This window comes from Eulemur rufifrons, chromosome 2 (genome assembly GCF_041146395.1).
Source record: "Eulemur rufifrons isolate Redbay chromosome 2, OSU_ERuf_1, whole genome shotgun sequence".
Lineage (NCBI taxonomy): Eukaryota > Metazoa > Chordata > Mammalia > Primates > Lemuridae > Eulemur > Eulemur rufifrons.
In genome coordinates, this window is record NC_090984.1 from 4,611,651 (window position 1) to 4,626,642 (window position 14,992).

General features: G+C 38.2%; 2 pseudogenes; both read left to right on the top strand.

Moving 5' to 3' along the window:
• The window catches only part of LOC138399495 (cytochrome P450 4F2-like), an 859,494-nt pseudogene that overhangs the window by 16,156 nt on the left and 828,346 nt on the right, over positions 1–14,992 (top strand).
• On the top strand, positions 4,247–4,901 carry LOC138399006 (small acidic protein pseudogene; annotated as a pseudogene).

The following is a 14,992-nucleotide window of genomic DNA, read 5'->3' on the forward strand; positions in this document are numbered from 1 at the left end:
TAGTTCCTGTGTCTATTTCTGAACATTCCGTAGTTTGTATTTTCTTGGGAAGAAACTGGAAGAGATGACAGCCACCAAGTCATCTGTATGGGTCGAGAGCGCGCAGGAGTTCCTTCTCCGTGAGTCGGTCTTCAGGGTGACTGTGCGATGGTTCTGGAGGGAGGAGGAGGGAGAGGGAGGAGGAGGGAGAGGGAGGAGGAGGGAGAGGGAGGAGGAGAGGGAGGAGGAGAGGGAGGAGACTGGAGGAGAGGGAGAGGGAGGACGAGGGAGAGGGAGGAGGAGGGAGGAGACCGGAGGAGGAGGGAGAGGGAGGAGGAGAGGGAGAGGGAGGAGGAGGGAGAGGGAGGAGGAGAAGGAGAGGGAGGAGGAGGGAGAGGGAGGAGGAGGGAGAGGGAGGAGACTGGAGGAGAGGGAGAGGGAGGAGGAGGGAGGAAAAGGAGGAGGAGCCGGAGGAGGAGGGAAAGGGGGCCGGAGGGGGAGGCAGGGCGACATGCATCTAGAGCTTGCTCTGTGCCAGGCTTTCCATACAGTCGCTCCATGACGCCTCTCTATAACCGATGTAGTAATTACTATTATAGTATTATATCCATTTACAGATAAAGATACAAAAATTGTAAATAATTTGGCCAATATTGTATTAATACGTGGTGAAGCTAGGATTCACCAGAGCCCATACTGGTATGAAATTTATATTCCCAAACCCAGTATTTTGTTTTTCATGGGAAACCAAGGAACCTTATGTAGCCATTGAAGCAGGAAACAATTCCTTTTCCACCCAGTGGTAAAATAGTTATGTTTTCTAGCTTTGCCTTTTAACTGCTTCCTTCTGACCTGATTGTGGATAAACATGAGGGAAAGTGGGATTATTTTACTCAATTTAAGCTCATAGAGCAGCAAGCAATATTGGAAGTGGGAAGTGGTTATTGCAAAAATCTTAAGAGATAAACGAGGTATATGCTGGGATTTCAAATTCAATATGATGAGATATAAAACCAGACCGAATAATTCTATAAGATGCCCTCTGCCCATTCATTATGTTTAACTCAAATCTACAAAGCACAGGGAATCCATGATAAATTACTGGTTGTCTTGAGTTTTCTCTGTGCTTCTCGCTAATTTATTTAATAGTTTAACAACCGTCCTGGCTGATCTTTATGCTGACAAATAAAATCATCCAGGGCATCTTTAATGGCCCTTGTGGACTCTTTGTATACCCACGTTATCTTGGGAGTTTGCAAAATTATTTTGCTATAGCTACTAACAAGGCCAAACAAAAAATTAAACATGGTCCATTAAAAACATTCTAAGTGTATATGTAAGAGTTACTGTAAAGCTTTGATCTATTTCAACTGTCTTTATTTTTCAGAATAGTATTTGTAGTTTGTATGTTTAAAATACATCAATTATACCAAAGAAATTAGGATCCTAAATATACTGTAGTCAAAATTACTTTTGTTCAAGCGTAAGTTCCTTTGAATAACAACTCGTACTTGGTGATTTAAATATATATTATAATTTATTCTTGTTTAATTTGGGATAGAGATATGAAAAATACATCAATAATTGCATTTCAAATGTCACCTTCTTTGTGAAGCCTTTCCAGACTGCCTTATTGATTTTTTTTAAAACAAATACATTTATTGAGGCTTGATTGACGTGCAAAAAGCTGTACATATTCAATGTATACAAATCGATGAGTTTGGAGGTAAGTTTATACCCATAAAACCATCATCACAATTTATGCCATAAGCATAACTATCACCTTCAAAATTTTCCTCCCTCCCCCTTTATCTTTATTTATTATTATTTTGTGATAGGAACAATTAGCATAAGATCTACCCTTGCAGCATTTTGTTAAGTATTCCATACAGTATTGTTAGTATGGGCCCCATGCTACACAGTGGATCTCTAGGACTTACTCATCTTGTATAACTTTGCATCCTTTGACTAATTACTGCCCATTTCCCCTGCCCCCAGCCCCTGGCAACCACCATTCTATTGCCTGATTCTATGAGTTTGACTGTTTTAAATTCCTCATCTCTGTGGTGTCACATAGTATTTGCCATGTGTCTGGCTGGTTCTATCTAGTACAATGTCCTCCAGGGTTAGCCATGCTGCAAAGGGCAAATGGCAAGATTTCCTTCTTTTTTTAAGGCTAAGATTCCACTGTGGGGTGTGTGTGCGTGCGCGCGCACGCGTGTGTGTGTGTGTGTGTGTGTACGTGTGTGTGTGTGTGTGTGTGTATGTGTGTGTGACATTTTCTTTATCCATTCATTTGCCGATGGATAATTTGTTTGTATTTTGGCTTTTGTGAATAATGTTGCAATGAGCATTAATGAGTAGATCTCTTCAAAATCCTGGTTTCAATTGCTTTGGAAACATTCCCAGAATTAGAATTACTTGGTCCTGTGGTAGTTCTATTTTTAATTTTTTGAGGAATCTCCATACTGTTTTCCATCGTAGCTGCACATTTTCCCATCAACAGCATACACATGTTCCCTTTTCTCCTCATCCTCACCAACACTCAGCTTTTTTTTTGATAGTAGACATTCCAACAGGCATGAAATGACATTTGATTTAAAGTTGCAATATCTTTCCCCATACCCAACCCAACAATCCATATCTCACCTGCATTTTATTTTTCCCATATTATGTATCACTGTTTTCTATGTCATGTACATTATATATATTTTTATTTCTGAGAATATAAGGTTTTCTACAAACAGATCTTTCCAAAGAGGAGTTACTTTAGCTTAGTAAGATTTTATAATAATAAAGAGCAGAAAAAGATGAGAAAGTCCAAAGGAAGGGAGTGCCATATGCAAACACTTGGAAGTATGTATGTCAGAGAATCACTGTTATTGAAGAATAGCCCGATTAAGATGTAGCCTGGGCAATGGGTTAACTTGATTCTTTTGATTTTGTGCAGGAAGTATAACCATTTGTGTTATCTTTTCTATTACTTTCCTTTTTCATAATGAATTCATTTTAACCAACTGAGCCACCATTTTGTTGTGTCATTTAAAGTAATCCTCCACCCCACTATTCACTACTAAAAACATTAATTCTACATAGTTAAATTAAAAATTCCCCATTTTGCATTTATTCATGTACTTACTGTTAATGAAGTACTGCAAATTTATATTAACGCCATAAGGAACTGTGGAATAGATTTGTGTGCAGCAATAATGTGGTATGTACTGTTCTGAAAAAAATCTCTATGAAGTTCAGAATTCCTCAGTTATCACCTGGAGTGGCTGAGTGGATTCTGACACTGCTCTTTCTCTGTTCCTACTAATTCTTGTGTCAGCCCTAGCATTTGCTACCTGTTTTGTGTATTTGTTCTTTTCTTTTTAACCTCTAACAATTAAATGATTGTTGCCATGGTGTCATAAATATCCCATTCAGTAGTTATCTAAGTTAGTGTATGACATTAGGAGCAGAAAGGAAAAAGATCAGAGATATAAACGGGTCCTTTGAGTGTATGTGGACCTGTGAGAAAAGGGGCCATTTGGAGCAAATTCCAGGTTTCCATCGTCAGTTCCATGGAAAGACAGCGGCGGTGTCACTGGCCCCGCCAGGGAATTTGGAAGAGACTTGGTTGAAGAAAGGAGGTTCTGCAGCGCCCAGGCCCGCGGGGCATTTGTGGTGGAACCGCAGGAGAGAGCGCAGTCAAGGCCAGGGGCAGGAACAGGCGGCGTGCACGGGACCACGGCAGCCGTGAGCCGGGGTGAGCGCTCCACTGTGATCACCGAGTTCAGTGTCACTGTTTGATGACATGCCGTTTCCCGCTCCTTTCCGGTGACTGCGGCTCCCGTCACTCACCGCTCGCCCTGCTTGCACGGCGCCAGCCACACAGTCCCCGGGGTATCCTGTGAGTATCATTTTTGATCTTGATGAAAACATAAAATGTAACAGATGTAATGTTTTCTCCGAATTATTTTTTGTATATTTGTTTACAGGTGGTTTTTATCAGGTTGAGTTACTTCCCTAAATTTCTGACTCATCTGAGAGCCCTTTTTTGTCATTACAGTAGGCAGTGGATATTATCAAATGATGGTTTCCAACCTATTGAGATAACTATGTAAATTTTTCTGTAGTCCTTAATAATGCCAGTTATATAAATAGATTTTCTGATGTTAAACCACCCTGAATCGCCATTTCATCATAATGGACAACTGTAGGGAAATTATAGTTGGATTTAATAGAGATTATATTGCATGAGGTTTTATTAATATTTGTAAATATGGGCGTTCTGGAGTCGCGCTGCCTGGGCCGGCGGCAGATTGCGGGCTGCCGGTGTCTCGGCGGAGGGGAACGTGGGTGGGTTCGGCGTTTCCCGCCGGGACCCCGACAGCCGTGAGCGGGGCCAGAGGGTGTCACCCCCCGGGCGAAGCGTTCAGCCTCCCCAGACGACGGTCTTGGATCTAGCATCGGGAGGCGGCAGACGGGTAATGAAGAGGGAAAACAAAAGTTCTCGAGACTGACGGGTGCAGGAAAGAAAGAACAGACCGGTCGTCTTGCTGTAGGAGATCACAAATCAACATCGCACTTCCGAACGGGGGAGAAGGCAAGAAAATTAATGAAGAACTGGAGTCTCAGTATCAGCAAAGTATGGACAAGTAAATTATCAGAAGATATCGGCGACATTGTGGACTTGGCTGCAGTGAGGTAGATCATGATGGAGAAGGTGACGTGGCTGGAGATGGTGACGACGACGATGATGATTCGCCTGATCCTGAAAGTCCGGATGACTCTGAAAGTGATTCAGAGTCAGGGAAGGGAGAATCTGCGGAAGAACTCCACGCTGCCGAGCACCCTGATGAGGTGGAGGATCCCAAAACAGAAAAGATGCAAAAAGCGACTATAAAATGATGTTTGTTAAATCCAGTGGTTCGTGACTCCCAAACACTTAGTCTTTGTATTAAAAGTACGTATTGTTAGGATGCACAGTGGAGGACTGCTTATAGAGCACAGACCTTTGTATTATAATTTTTAAAAAGGCCCTTTTAAATAATTACACAGAGTGTTTGCTTTCAAATGCCATTGGTTACACTTTTATGGGCATGACTATAACCTTTTTGTAAAGAGTAAGAGTCGTACAAAATAAGAAATAAATACAGCACTCAACTTCCTTTCATATTAGCATCATCCACCCTCTAATCTCACCTTTTTACCCCGTCGGATGCAGTTATGGGTGGACCCTTCTTTTTGTTTGTGGTAGCTATTTTAGCATTTTTGTTCCTTCATATTTTTCTCTTATAAAAATTTGATACTGTGATATGTTCATGAGAAATATTCTTTAATTATCCTTTGTTATAGTAGAACTATTCATCATGGATATTTCTGCTGCCAATCACAATTAATGTTAGCAAAAGATTAGTTTCCTCTTACTCAGCTCTTCTCTTTGGACCAAAGCAACATGAGAGCAAGTACTTCCACACCTATTCCGATGGAGTAAACACTGTCATACATTTGGAATGTTATGATCCCAAGAGTCTTTATATAATTTGAATTACGTTTTGTTAGGTTTTTGATAAAATTTGGCCAGATTTTACAGAAGAAATTAAATCTGTAGTCATTTAGTCCTATCTATTTAAAAATATGTAAAACTGTTTTTTTTTTTTTTTTTTTTTTTAGATAATATGTGACCAAAGTTAGTTTTGTCCCGACAATCTAAATAAAGAGAAAGCAGTTTCCCATATTTGGTTGTGATACCTTTATCCTCATCTAAAATTGATGAACAAGTTTATTGAACAAGAAGCTGAAATAAGAAATTCTCTTCATTTTATCCCATTGCTGTTATATTGATTATCTAATCACTAAAAAGAAATACTACTTTCTAATTTTATTGCTGCTTCTGTTGGACTGAGATGAGAATCATCTGACTGCTGTTACCTGGTTGATTTGTACAGCCAATTAACACAAACTGCATTATGGGTTTGTCAGTGGATTTTTGATTAATTGGGTCCAAAATCTTAATCTTTCTAAGTAATAAGTTCAAAGTCTTGAGTCAAGCCTGTGAGCTGAACTGTTACACATCTAGATACTTAGGTATTTGCTGTATTGGATTTTTAACAAATTATTCCTATGTTTTGAAATTAAGAGTGCATTAGGAGTGTAGCAACTAGAATAGGTGGTTTCTGGTTGATAGACTCCATCTTGCAATATTTTTCACATCAAACCCTCAAGTTTTTTGTTTTTTGTTTTTTTTAGTTTCTCACATTGTTTTAAAATAGGCGCTACTCTCTGTAGTGAAATATTGAGTCAGTGGGTGGTTGACAATATGTGTGACGTTTAAGAAATAACTTGGTTTAAAGAAGTTTGGATTTAACAATTTTAGTTTGCCCACTGATTTTCAAATACCTAATTTGTGGGGTTGCTCATTGCAATTTAAGTAGAAAGTGAAGACTGATTTATGTTTAAGAGGGAGAGAGAGAGAATAGTATTATGTTTTAAAAAGTGAGTATTTTCATCAGTTTGTGGTTTAAATATGCTGGGTTGTTAAGCGTTGGTTCCATTAATGTAAATAGAAACACCTTCTTCTAAAATAAAAAAAAAAAGAAATTTGTAAATATGGCTGGTTGTGTTGTGCCATCTGATTTTGGAATTAAGTTTATATTGTCTTTCTAAAGTTCACTGGGCAACTTTGTCTGACTTTTTCTGGAACAAGTTATAAAAGATAGAAATAGGTATCACCTGCCTCTTAAAAGTCTGATGGAATACGCGTGTAAAACTATCTGGACTTGGGTTATTTTGAGGAAAGTTCTCCTATCAACATTTTTTGGCTGTTAGTCTCTCCAAAACTATATTTATAAAAATCTTGTCTTGTGGTATAAACTTTTCAATTCATTAATATTTATTGGTGCACAAATTATCATAAAATATTTTTATAATTTTATTAATTTCTATTGTGTCTGGATTCATTTTTTCTAATTCATTCTGCATTAGACTTATTTCTTTTTTTTTATTTCAGCTCATTATGGGGGTACAAAAATTCAGGTTATATATATTGCATATGCTCCCTCATCCCCCTGAGTCTGAGCTTCAAGCGTGTCCATTCCCTAGACAGTGCACATCGCACTCATCGTGTAGGTATGCACCCGTCCCCTCCCCCCACCCCATCCCCCCAGTCAGAACTTCAAGCGTGTCCATTCCCCAGGCAGTGCGCATCGCACTCATCAAGTAGGTATACACCCATCCCTTCCCCCCAGCCCCTACCTCTGTCCGATACCCAATTGGTGTTATTCCCAAATGTGCACTTAGGTGATGATCAGGGAAGCCAGTTTGCTGGTGAGTACATGTGGTGCTTATTTTTCCATTCTTGGGATACTTCACTTAATAGAATGGGTTCCAACTCCTTCCAGGAGAACCAAAGAGATGCCATATCGCCATTATTTCTTATAGCTGAGTAATACTCCATGGTATACATATACCACATTTTGCTAATGCATTCATGAATTGATGGGCATTTGGGTTGTTTCCACATCTTTGCAATTGTGAATTGTGCTGCTATAAACATTCGGGTGCAGATGTCTTTTTTATAGAATGACTTTTGTTCTTCTGGGTAGACGCCCAATAATGGGATTGCTGGATCGAATGGTAGGTCTACTTGAATCTATTTAAGGTACCTCCATATTGTTTTCCACAGGGGTTGCACTAGTTTACAGTCCCACCAGCAGTGTATGAGTGTTCCTGTCTCTCCACACCCACGCCAACATGTATAGTTTTGGGACTTTTTGATAAAGGCCATTCTCATTGGAGTTAAGTGATATCTCATTGTGGTTTTGATTTGCATTTCCCTGATGATTAGAGATGTTGAACACTTTTTCATATGTTTGTTAGCCATTCTTATATCTTCTTTTGAAAAATTTCTATTCATGTCCTTTGCCCACTTTTTGATAGGGTCGTTCGATTTTTTTCTTACTGATTTTTCTGAGTTCTAAATAGATTCTTGTTATCAGTCCTTTATCTAATGTGTAGTATGCGAAAAATTTTTAGACTTATTTCCTTTTTTTTTTTTTTTTTTTTTTTTTTTTTGTTGAGACAGAGTGTCACTTTGTTGCCCAGGCTAGAGTGAGTGCCGTGGCGTCAGCTTAGCTCACAGCAACCTCAAACTCCTGGGCTCAAGCGATCCTACTGCCTCAGCCTCCCGAGTAGCTGGGACTACAGGCATGCGCCACTATGCCCGGCTAATTTTTTCTATATAGATTTTTAGGTGTCCATATAATGTCTTTCTATTATTAGTAGAGACGGGGTCTCGCTCAGGCTGGTCTCGAACTCCTGACCTTGAGCAATCCACCCGCCTCGGCCTCCCAGAGTGCTAGGATTACAGGCGTGAGCCACCGCGCCCGGCCTAGACTTATTTCTAATTTGTCTTTTTCTAATTAGTCTTGACACAGATTATTCTGTTTTATTATCTTTTTTAAAGGAGCCACTTTTATCTTTGTTAATCATCTCTATGGTTTTGGTTTTTTGTCCTTGATTCGCTGATTATTGCCCTCATCTTTGTTATGCATTTTGGTCTCTTTAGAGCAGTGTCTGATGCATGTTCAGTGCTCGATGCACTTTAGCTGATACTGTTCATCCATTAATATCTTTTTCTTCAGTTCCGGTTCTTTAAGGCGATCAGTGTCACGGTGTAGTATGCGTTGTCACACACTTTTCACCTACAATCGTGAACAGCACAAGCACAAACATGTTTGTACAGATAGTGTCTTGTTTTATGTAAAAATGAGATGATATTGAACAGTACTTTGCAGAATAATGTTTGCTTTTTTTCTTGGCCTGAATTATATATTATTAATGATTGCTTGGTGTATACATTTATATCAAACTGCTTTACTTCAACAGACACATGGTTCTCTAGAATGGATATATTACAGTTTATTCAAAATTTACCTATTCTTAATCATCCTGCTTATTTCTGAGGTGGGGGTATGTGTGGGTGTCTGTGTATATTGGTTTGTTTTATTTTCATTATTTAATTTATTTTTTGCCACTATACTCAATGTTGTACAACATCCTAATATTTGGTCCATTACTTCTGTAGAGATAAATTCCCCAAAATAGTAATATTTCTGGGCAAAAAGATGTGTGAATTTTAGATTTTAATATACACTGTAATATTCCTTTTTTTAAAAGTTGTAGCTGTTTATACTCCTAAAAGCAAGGTGTCAGAGTCTACTTTTCCTCTTAGGATAGTGTGGTGGTTAAAAACACACTACAGCGGAATTACCTGGGTTCATATTTAAGCTCCACCATTTACTAGATGTGTGTTTTCAAGTTTTTCAAGCTCTGTGTTTAAATTGTCTTATCTGTAAAGTGGGGACGAAAAGTATCCCATGCTCAGACTGTTATGAGAATTAATGTAGTAATAATGGTAAAGTGCTTAAAATAATGCCTGGCGTTGTGTTACAGAGCTGAATTTGTTAAAGAAATTTAAAAGCATAAATTCATAAATTTCTCGAGATAATTGCTATTTTACTAGGACTTCCTTAGTAACTAGGAGATTGAGCCATTTACTATGCTGACAGAGTGTATTTCCTCATCTTCTTCTATTCTTAAACTAATTTACAGGTGGCAGCTGTTCTGACTTATTAACATCAGGTCATGGTTCCATTTCTAATCTTTTGAGAGCTGCATTCTACTGTTACACTCCAGCTCTATTCATTGTGGTTTATGCCTTTTAAGCAACGTTAATTCTTTGTTCTATATCATATCTGCATAGCTTAGTAATTGTGAATGAATATTTATGATAAATCCAGTAAAGACACAGCAATTTAACTTCATATTTAAATAATCTGAGAACAGTCTTGGTTCTCTCTAATTCCTTACAAAGGCAGGGTATTCACTTGTTTTGTTCATTGCGATATTTATTCTAAGTGTCTAGAAGAGTGCGTGGCACACAGCAGACATTAACTGAATGTTTGCTGAATGAACATGAATTTATACGTTGGGTCCTTTTCTCTTGTTCCAAAGGAACTGTTCCAATCTAATACAAAGAAAAAATTGAGGAAGTAAATGACAAGTTGTAAAACAAATGATACTTTTAAACTCATTAGCTTAGACTATTTCCTAATTGTTCCTGTTTTGCACACAAACCTGCTAGTCTTGGAGGTCTGAGTGCTGGCAGGGAACCAGTCCACTCTTAGCATCAGGGTCATCCAGCCCCTGTGGGTACCTTGGTCTCAGCTGCTACTTTTTGTCTGTTTCCCTCTTTCTGTTTATTTTAATTACCTTGGCTGCTTCTGCATTTGCCAGTAAAAGAATATAAGAAAGACAATGCAAAGGGCAATGCAATGCAGTGCGGTCAAAGATTACTTGAATACGTGAAGATCGTTGAACAAAGAAAATCAATCTAGGAAGCTGGTTTTGTGGGCTGACTCAAGTAGGTTAAAACTCTTTAAAATGTTTAAACTTCATTATGCTTTGAATAAAATATTTATCTTTCAATGTTAGAAAGCAATAGATATCGTCATAAGACAAAAAGTGGAGAAAATGTATAGAGGACAATATGCTTTGTTTATTTTAGAAGCTAATGTCTTTATTTTTATCAAAATAAATCATGCTCCTGGACAAAAGCAGAAAGCATTATGGAATATGCTTACATGAAATACGTATTTATGTAAAAAGCAACAGTCTCCTGTTCACTCGCACCTGCTCCAGTTTCGTTCAAAGAGGTTACACTTCCCCCCTTCCCTTTCTTAATTCTCCCGGTTGCTACTTTGACAACTTGAAGTAATCCACGTGCGCATCAGGGCTTCAGGCGAACAGCTCTTAATGGCACCTATTGCTTCCCGAGTCTGAAGCACGAATGCTTTTCTCATTTACGTTATCTTCCTCCAACTTTCTCCCTTTCTGCTAATTTTGGCCAACTACGTTTAGTTCTATTGTTTGCCTTTTAACTTAAGCTTTTACTTAACCCTCTGTTTATTGGTGGATTAACATTAGAAAGTGTCTCTTGATTTTCCACTACACAAAATAAAGGTGTTTGTGCCCCACTTTTTACCTCTATCTAACCTTTTTGACTGTCCGTCTTTAGCCTACTGTGGATTTGCTTTCACGTTTTCAAGATTGAGAATTTTCGAATCATGATCTATAGCCCACATTTTGCCTCTGCATTCATCCTGAACTCTTTGGGATGATCCACAATAGGCAAAGATCATTTTTATAGGTGGACCTCTATTTATTGCCCCTGTTTTTAGCCATATTTCAGCTGTTTCTTCTAATGCTGGAGACTTAGAACCTAGAAACATTCTAGGGTCCCACTGTGACTATCCAGACATCACGATTGCCAGTCTTGTCACAATAGATTCTACACAGTGTAGTCTCCACTACAGTCCATTAGTTCCGTATTTTCACATAATTTTGTCTTCCATAAATGTATTGGCATCTCTCTCCTCCAACTGGCTGATTTCTAACTTTCTTGGCTACCATAGATGTATTATAATATTTCCCATTTTAGTTCCTTACCATCATTTTCCTGGAGTTTTCAGAAGACAGTATCTTTAATCAGAATTCCAACTTCCAAATAAATACGTCAAAGGTTCACTTAGGTACAATGGAGAAAGAGAATTGAATTTATGATGTAAATAATTAGACTGAAGTAATGGCCTGGCCCTCTGCTTATTAGGTAATTAATTTTGATTAGAAGAAAATAATATAAAATCTTAGAAAGTCAGTTTCCTCACTTATAAAGTGGTTGTAATAATACTTTCCTCAAAAGATTGTTTTAAGTATTAAGAAAACGTGAACATGCTTTGCAAAAACTTAAGCACTATATGATGTTAAGTATTATAGCTTATAAAAACGGACACATTCATCTTATTTTAAAATCCTCAATATAAACATAAGTCTTTAGCTGCTTATGTCCCTTATTCCAATACAGAAATGGAAATAATTAATAGTGTTTTAATCCTGGTCCAAAATTATTTTGTAGGAAAGTCTGAGTTCTGGGCTATAAACACAGTGGATCATAATGCTTAAAATTTAATCACAATATGAAGTCCACGACAAAAATCTAGTGGCAATTATTTAACATACATTTATGTTAACTGATTTTTTCGCTTTAACTTATTAAAGTGATTTTAATTACTTTATATTTAACTGATTTTTTTCCCCACTGCTTTTGTTAAAATTAACCACTGCTTTGGCATTTTGCACACACCTAGCCTGATTAAGACATAACTCCTGGATATATTCATCCAGATTTCTCAGGCATCACTATGCGTACAGAGCAACTGTCATCTCTTTTCCCCACACTTTCCAATCTCTTCTTCCTTCCAAACCTGCTCTTCCTTCTGAATCCTAAACATTCATGAGGAAACGCTTGTGCATACCCTTCCCATGTCAGAAATCTGAATTCACCTCCTGCATCTATTTCCTCCCATCCTGGTCCCGGACCCATCCAGTTTACATCTTCAGTGTCTAAAGTTTGTTCACACCTTCACTTCCATTTCCCCTGTCAAGACTTGAATATTTCTCCCCTGGATTTCTGCCACAATATGATTTTCCTGTCATTAACATTGCCCTCTCTGATCCATTCTGATGCCAGAGTTTTTTTCTCTTCCTAAAACCAGAACTTGGTATAGTTTCTCTCCTGCTCCAAACTGTCTAGCCCCTAAGATGCAGCCTGCCTCCCCCGGCAACGTGGCCCACTTGTGACCAGGCCCCTGCCTGTGTGCCCTGCCCCAGCTCTGCCCAGCCCGGCTCACGAGTCATCCCTCTCCTCCTCCTGGCTTGCAGTCAGTGGAGCCACTCTTTGTACCTGAACCTGTCAAATGTATCCCTACTTTTAAGCCTTCGCACACATTCTGTCATCAGACTACAATGCCCCTCCACCTCCCTGACTCCCATTTTATCATTTGGCTGGAAATGGCCTAATCTTTTTATAGGAGGCTGGACGGGGTCCCTCCTCCTCTTTGTCAAAACTTCCCTATTTTATCAATGGTAGATAAATTGACATTTATTTACTACGCTAGCCTTTCCCACCACCATGATTAGTTCTACCAAAATACTTATCGATTTGTGTCATCATTGCCCATTAACATATTTTTGAAGATCAGAGTAGAGCATTGTTTAAGAGCGGAGTCTCTGTGGGCCAGTCGCAGGCGTGGGAACACCAGGCTTCCCTGCCCACCACCGGCATGATCTAAGGCAAGTTACTTACACTCTTTGTGCCTCAGCTTTCTTACCTGTGAAACAAGCAAGATGATAGAATCCGCCTCATATGGTTATGGAGGGGATTAAAAGATAACACATGTACAGTATTTAAGGGCTGGGTATACGGTGAGCACTAAAGAAGTGTGAGCTATTTTTCCCTTCATTTTTGTTTGTCTCGCCCAGTGGTTAGCACGGGGCAGGTGGGTGTTCAGCGATGGTAAATCGTAGATGGTGATGAGCAAATGATTGTGTCAGCTGCTTTTTAAAGAGGCTTTTCTGACCACTTTCTCATTTATTTTATTATTGCATACACTCATTCTCTAAGCTGTTTGCTAGAAATTAGCTGGATTTACAGCTAGGTGCTTTGCTTTAACCATTATAAATTATGAAATAGTTGAAGTATGCATGAATATGCACAAATTTAAAATGATCTAGAAATTAAATTTGTTGGTGACTTCTGGAATTATAGATGATTTCTGGCTAATGGAGTTCAGTTATGTAAGATGCCCTAAGAAGCCACAGCGCTTGTATGAATAAACACTTTTTTTAAACTCTATATCATTTAGCATTCATTAACAAATCTCATCTTCCACGTGAGGTTTTTCTCTTTGGGCATTATTTATTTACTGGAAAATTTTTATTTACTTATTGAAATTTATCAGTTTTAGTTAATGTCCCTTTTAAGATTTTCCACAATAAATTTTTTAACATCTAATGCCATATATATCAACTTATTGATCTATTGAAGGTATAGTTTAATACCACATAGACATACTTAGTATGTTGTAAATGTGTGTGTGTGTGTGTGTGCACCTGGGTTTGTTTGTTTCTTTCTTCTTTTTGAATTAAAAACACATAACCCATCAGCATGTTTTGGTTTTACCTTAACATTTTGGAAAAGCAAAGTTAGACTAAATTTGTTTCTCTTTTTGGTTCTTGACCCTATTCTCCTCTTCCTTTAATTAATTTTATGCATTCATATTTTATTATTTTTACTTTTATCTGCTCAACTTATGTGTGTATTGTAAGCAAACAAATATTTTGGAAGTTGCCAGAGCATCAGTATATTTTCAGAGAATCATTTTGAGTCTCTAGTAGTGACATACGTGTCACAGATTGACTTGTCGATGAAGAAACTGAGCATTGAACATGTTAATTAACTTGTCCACAGCCTCACAGGCAGGTGCGGGTACAGGGAGGGTTTTACTCTGTGTCTGGACAGAGCTGGCATTTTTCATTTCCTGCCACACTTACAGAGGAGCACAAGTCAGGTGCCTGCCTTAAATCACATCCCCACTGCCTGTCACGGTGCCTAAAACGCAACTCTGTTTAGTTATATTCCTTTTAGTTTTGGAGGCTTTCTCTGTCATAAATGTAAAATCCACGAAGTAGCAACTACCTGCAACCTTGTATGTTAAGGAGGAGAAGTGCTAGAAGCGTCTTTTTCTAGAGGCCCCCAGGGAGGAACGAAGTATTAAAAAATAAATGAATAAAAAAGGGCAAATCCACTTAAATGTGAGTTTTTCTAGTATTTGCCACTCAGCATTCTGCCAACCACAAAGTAAGATCAATATATTCTGGAAGTTATCTTGATATCTGTTTTATTATCAGCATCATCTAATGATTTCTTTTTAAAACACCTTTTATGATAAGAAAATAGAAAAAAATCAAGGCAGAAGCATTAATCTGGAAGAAGGATCAGCTGCAAATGAAAAGGAAACCTTCAAAGTCCCAAATGCTAATGATGATAACGTGATTTGAGGCAACATCTAGTAATGAGTATCACCTGATACTGAAGATTGTTATGCAGTTATTGGAGAAATTTAAA